The sequence below is a fragment of the Pongo abelii genome, chromosome 21, assembly GCF_028885655.2.
Source record: "Pongo abelii isolate AG06213 chromosome 21, NHGRI_mPonAbe1-v2.0_pri, whole genome shotgun sequence".
Lineage (NCBI taxonomy): Eukaryota > Metazoa > Chordata > Mammalia > Primates > Hominidae > Pongo > Pongo abelii.
In genome coordinates this window covers 43,455,819-43,461,934 of record NC_072006.2, presented here as the reverse complement: position 1 = coordinate 43,461,934, position 6,116 = coordinate 43,455,819, and the positions used below count along the sequence as shown (strand labels likewise).

Below are 6,116 nucleotides of genomic sequence, written 5' to 3'. Positions count from 1 at the left end.
GAAAGTACCCAACCAAAGTCTTCCAATGATGTATAAAAGGGGTCAGCACACTCCTGCATGCAGGCCATATCTGACCTACCACCTGTTTTTAAATAAACTTTCACTGGCACACAGTCATGCACATTTATTTACATATTGTCATGACCGCTTTTGTGCTACAGTGACAGAGTTGATTAGTTGTGACAGAGCCCTGCAAAGCCTAAATATTTACTATCTATCTTGCCCTTCATGAAAAAGGTTTACAGACCTTGGATCTATACCTTGAAGATTCTCACTCACCCACCACACTAACTCATTTGTCCATTTAACAAAAGCTTCCTAAATTCTTACATGCCAGGTGCTACACTGAGACATCAGAGAGAGCAGAGAAGAGTAAGATTTGAGTCCTTGCCTTCTAAAGGACTGTGTTGGTTTTCTATTTTTGCATAGCAAATTACCACAAGCTTAGTGGGTTAAAATAATGCCATCGATTATTTCACAGTTGTATAGGTCAAAATCCAGGTGGGCTCAGCTGGGGTCTCTGCTCAGTGTCTCACAGACAGAAATTACAGTGCCGGCCAGGGTAAACTCTGCAAACTCAGGGGAAGAATTTGATTTCAGCTTCAGCTTCGTTGTTGGAAAAATCCAGCTCCTTGCAGCTCTAGATCTGGATTCCAGGGTTTCTTGCTGACTGCCAGTGAGGGGCCACTCTGCCGCAGGGGACTCCACATTCCTGCTCACAGGCCCCTCCAGCTTAAAACCGACAATGGCACATTGACTCCTTCTCCTACTTTGAGTCTTTCTGGCTTCCCCTTATGCCAACTGCTGGAGAAGTTTCTCTACCTTTAAGGGTGCATGTGATTTCACTGAATCCACCTGGATATCCCAGGATAATCTCCCTATTTTAAGGTCAACTTGCCATAAAACATAACATAATCATGAGAATGATATTTCCTTGTATTTATCACAGGTTCTGGATATTAGAATGGGACCTTTCCAAAGTTCTGCCTACCACGGGGAGTAAGTAGTAGGTAGGCTAACTATTAACAGCTGTAACAAACAGATCCCCACATTTCAGTAGCTTAAAAGCAAGACTGATATTATAATTATCACATAACTGTCCAGGGCAGAGGTTCCAAGTGGGTGAGATTCTGTCCTATGAGGTCCTTCAGGACCCCAGGCTGATAGTGACCGTGTCATCTTCAATGAATGGCCTCCAAGCCTACTTTTTGCCACCTCAATTAGCCAAAAAGGGAAAAAACACAGAGGGGAATATATGAGAGGGGGTATATGGGAGATGTCACAAAGCATTTCTGCTCATATTCTATGGGAAATAAATAAGTCACATAATCACATCTAACTTCAAGGGAAAGTAAAAAATAAAGTATAGCTGAGTAACCATGTACCTAGCACATTCTATTAAAATGAAGGAAAGAGAGGACAGATTTTAATGGTCACTAGCTGTCTCCTGTCCAGGTAAGAACAAAGGAATGAATAGCTATGAATTGACATCTGATTACAGCTTTGGCCACTGAGGCCATATGTGTTAATATGTTCTAATTTTCTACATAATATTTATTGCATTTTAAAATATCTAAGTAGGTTCCGCTTAAGAAATTAATTTTAAAAAGAGAATACATACTAAAATAGCTAGATACAAAAAACTAGTGGATACCAAAAGAGAAGTATGAATGAGACATAAAATTATGAAAAGTAAAAGTAAACTTACTTGCACTTGAATAAATCAGGGAAATCATATTTATTAAGGGCTGTGTGTTTACTCTCCTATGGGCTCACTTAATGGCAGAGTCAGAGTTTTACCCAGGTCTGATTGGCCTTATAGTCTAAACTCTATACTTGTAGGAACCTCCCAAATGAAAGGATTTGGGGAGAAGTTGGCATAATGCTCTAGAATATTGTTAAATGGCAGAGGGACATGGTCCTTGCTGGGCAATAAAAAGATAAGTTTGGCAGGCAGTATGTTTTGGATGAACGGCATAGAAGCTGCCAATGGGAGGAAGCCCTCGGTGGGGCAAGCGTGTGAGCCAGGGAGGGGTTCAGTCCACATGAGAGGAAAGGACACAGTGGGGAAATTCTGGAACTTACCGATCAGATTTTTAGAAGAGAAGAAAATAGGGACAAGAAAGAAACACGTTAATTTTCAAGTCTGGGTGAAACTTTTTAGCAGAAAGAGTGAGGCAGGAAGGTACTGCTAGTGAGAAGGAAGATATTGGGTTTAGTTGGAGGCAGGTCAGATTTTAGATACTGGCTGGGACTACATTTGAAAATGTCTCTAGGCAACTGATTATGCTGGAGGGTAGCTCCATAGAGCTCTCAGTTCCAAAGGGTCCTTCTTAGAAATAAGAACTGGAATTTGGAAGCTATGTGCAGAGACAAAAGGGACAGCTTAGGTGAACAAGACAGACGGGAGAGATCAAAGAACATAGAAGAGCACGCTTGGGACGTGTCAACAAAAAAGAAGAGAAGATGGAGACAGAGAGTGGGGAAGAGGCAGAAGAGTGGCATCTCACAGCAAGAGAGGTCATAGGACTCAGGGAAGATGGTACCCAGGTTCACCCGATTTGGGGAGCCAGAAAATAGTTATGACATCAAAGAAGAAAATTTCTGGAGAAGGGCAAGGATGGGAGACATGGACCAAATGTTAGAGATCACTAAGAAATGTGAAAGTAAATACAAGACACTCAGAATTGTCTGACTTAGAAAGTACACATTTCTAACTTCACTACACCTAGCTAGAGCCCCATCCACGAACTGCCTAAGAACTTCGTTCTCCTGGAAGTTCTACTTCTTCATCTTTTAGTATCCGTCTGCTTTACATTTCTCAACTGTATTGCCAGTCTACAAAAGAGAACTTGAGCTGGGGCTTTATCCAACTTTGGGCCGGAAAAGATGAGAGCTGGTGCACTGTTGGTATGGAGACAACAGAAACAAGTGTGAACCTCCAAGGGTGTTGGATGGAAGCACTTAGTCCAGCTGCCCTTCAGGCTTCCTCCAGGGAGAGTGATGAGTTTTAGTGACCTCCCATGCTGTGTGTGTATACGGGGTGTATATGGGGTGAGGGGTAGGAGATAGGGAATAAGAACCCAGACCATTGTCCGGGGCTGTAGGATAGGTAGTCCCTCCAGAGTGACCTGCCACAATTGTGGTACCTGGGCCATAGACAGGGCCAACAAAGCAGGTCTAGGGGCCCCTGGAGCTGGCCTTGGATGGGCTCCCTCTCCCTCTACTTTGTCCAAAATTTGTGGTAGCAAATGTTGGAGTGGAGAACTGGTTCAGAGATGGGGAGAGACTTAACTTTGCTATAAAAAGTTCCCAGTCTGGGGGACAAAAAGGGAACAGAGGAGGAGACCCAAGTACCCCCTATCTACAGGAAGTCACCTTCTGGGAGACAGAAGAATGTAGAAGAGGACAGGGTCCCATTAAAGCCCCAAGAACAATTAAGGCAGTGTTCCATGAAACCAACAGAAGACAAAACCTAGGACACCTGCCAGGGAGAAGGGAGGAGCCACTGGCCACCAAGAACAGGAGTGTAAGGGAGACAGCAAGTGCTCTCAGTGGACAGCGGTGCTCCTGCAGGCCAAAATCTAGAGGTGGTGAAGTCCAAGGTAGCCTACGTTGGGAGGATGGGAATGAGGCCAGCTGGCCTTGGGAGAGTGGTCTGAGAGGGTCCCCAGGGAGAGAGGGAGGAAAGGAGAAGGAAGTAAAAGGCTGTGTGGCACTGACAGGGGCAGGCTGAGGGCAAGAGCCTTCTCTTCCTCCTCAGCCATACTCGGTGGTTGGTTTGACTTTTGCATCAAAATCCAGCTGATCTGTCTGTGGCAGGTGGACAGTGCTCTAGAGGAACCTGCTCATTTAGGGGCTGTCAATCATTTGCTTTATTTCTCCTGTGGCGGCTCAGGGCGGGACATCTCCTCCAGCCCATGGCATGCTGTCTTCATGACTTGACTCTGATTATCCTCTTTCTCCCCAGGCTTTGGCCTTCACCACCTGTTTTATGTAAGTGACTGCTGAGGCCTGAGGCCTGGCAAGGGTCCGCACAGTAGGGGGACTCACCATGGTTGCTTGCTCAGCATTCCAGGAGCCACCCCCACCGTCAGAGGACAGGTATGGTCTGCTCTTCCCCTGACAAATGCGCCCAGGCCTATCGTGCACTTTTTGCCTGGGCCTTGCATATGTGGGTGAAGGGTAAATGATATGAAAACCCAGCCTACGCACCCCTCACCGGCAGTGCTGCATCGTCGCAGAAGAAAAGGCACCTTTCTCTAATTGGTCGAAGGTGCCAGGTGGACTCACTGCAGCCCTGGCTCCTCCCCTTCCCAAGCCTGAGCAGGAAGAAAGAATTTGTCAGGGCACCCCACTCTCCAGAGGTTCCCCAGCTGGGTCCTCCTCTCTTCCCTCTGTGCTCCCATAGGCTTTGTTGGTCCTTGTCGGAGGACAGCTGCGTTCTGGTCTCTTGGAGCAATACTTCTCCCACCTTAGCATGCCTCAGAGTGACATGGGGAACTTGAGAAAACACACATTCCTGGGCCCCAACCCCAGAATGTCTGATTCAATGGGCCTTAGGGTGGGCCCATTTGCTTTTTTTAACACGTTCCCAAATGATACTGATGGTGCTGGTCCAGGGATCCCAGGTAGAGAACACTATCTTAGTTACACTCCCTGGCTCAGCAAGAGGTTGAATCCTCCTCAGGTGCAGCCTCAGGGCTCTGCGCAGACTCAGTTTTCAATCAACACATATCAATTTTACCAAATGGAAGCAGTGAAGGGCGGATTGTTGATTGACTCTGGGATCCCATGAACAACTGGCTCCTTTATGTCCAGGCCTATTAAGTTAATAGGAAACTCAAGGGCGCAGGCAGCTTAGGTATGGAGGGGAGGCAAGACTTGACATCTGCAGCATTGAACTCCGGAGAATCTCCTTTCAAACTGTCAGAAATCATAAACATGATAATAGCAGCAACCACTTATTAATCCCCTGCCCTGTGCCAGGCCCTGTGCTGAGCTCTTCTTTGTGCAACCAACCCAACAGAGCTACAAAGTCGGGACTGTGTGAATCCCTATTTTACACATAAAGACTCCAACAGACAAGCAAATCTCAACCCAAGGCCTCATGAAGCACCAGGCATCAGGCCACATTCATTTGTCTTCAGAGCCTGCAAGCTTCATCATCATGCTGAGCACACGAGCCCTCTCCAGAGAGACAGAGAAACTTGGAGGTCGGAAGTGGCTACGCTTTAGAGAATGGCAGTATCTGCCTAGGAAGAGAATTGAGTCAGTGGAATAAACAGTCTGATTCCTAAACTGTGGTGTAGCACTGACCAGGTGCATGAACTTGGGCCTCCTTCAGCACCTCTGCCCACTGAACTGTAAAATGGGAATAATAATTCCTAACTGTTGGAATGTTGTTGGATTAAATGAGAACATATACCAAAATGCCTGATACAGTACCTGACCCTTAGGAGGGGTCCAATAAGGACCCCCTTAAAGGAGGCTCCTTTCTCTTCCTGTAAATATTTTGGAGTGACAACTCAGAGCCAAATTTAGCAATTTTGCCCGACAACCTTGGGGCTGGGGAGGAGGAGAGGATGGAGAGGCAGATATGGCGACCTACCATACTGCAAGGCAAACAAGTTGCTGCAGTCCAAACAAGTCCTAGATCAGCAGAAGCAGGCAAGAACCTGGCTTTATAGAACTCACAGGCCCCACAATCACATGCCAGATCCACTCAAAGGACCCAGTGTCAGGAACCGTGTCAGTGGAAAGGGGTGGGGTGGCTGTCCCTGAAATCCTTATTCAGGGAGTGGCCATGTCTCCTTTGCACACCCAAGGACAGAAGCTGTACCTAGAAGGGGCCACACTAAGCTCAGCAACTCAATTTGCTAAGGACCTCACCCTCCAGAATCCTGTAGCCCGGGTCTCCTTAGACCACCCAGAGGAAAAGGACTTGGGAGGCCCCATGTAGCCTAACAGGCAAGCCAACACAGTAGATGCTGGTAGGAGACACTCCTGGGTCTAGAATCACAGTCTAGCACTCACTAGCAATAACCTTCACTTCTGTGAAGGAATAGTAAAAATGGTACCTAACTTCAGGATTGCTGTAGGATGCACATCGAGCC

The 6,116-nt window shown here is 46.7% G+C and overlaps 1 long non-coding RNA gene across 5 annotated transcripts; it reads left to right on the top strand.

The window, feature by feature from the left end:
* The first annotated feature begins 1,273 nt into the window (after positions 1-1,273).
* Positions 1,274-5,429, top strand: LOC129052117 (uncharacterized). Of its 5 annotated transcripts, XR_008516929.2 has the most exons (4): positions 2,220-3,030; positions 3,371-3,605; positions 3,971-4,104; positions 5,030-5,423. It is a non-coding gene; the product is annotated as an uncharacterized LOC129052117 (long non-coding RNA). The 5 variants fall into 5 exon arrangements; XR_008516933.2 differs by lacking the exons at positions 2,220-3,030; positions 3,371-3,605 and adding an exon at positions 1,274-1,455 and having other exon boundaries at positions 5,030-5,429; XR_008516931.2 differs by lacking the exon at positions 3,371-3,605 and having other exon boundaries at positions 2,271-3,030; positions 5,030-5,429.
* Positions 5,430-6,116: the final 687 nt, after the last annotated feature.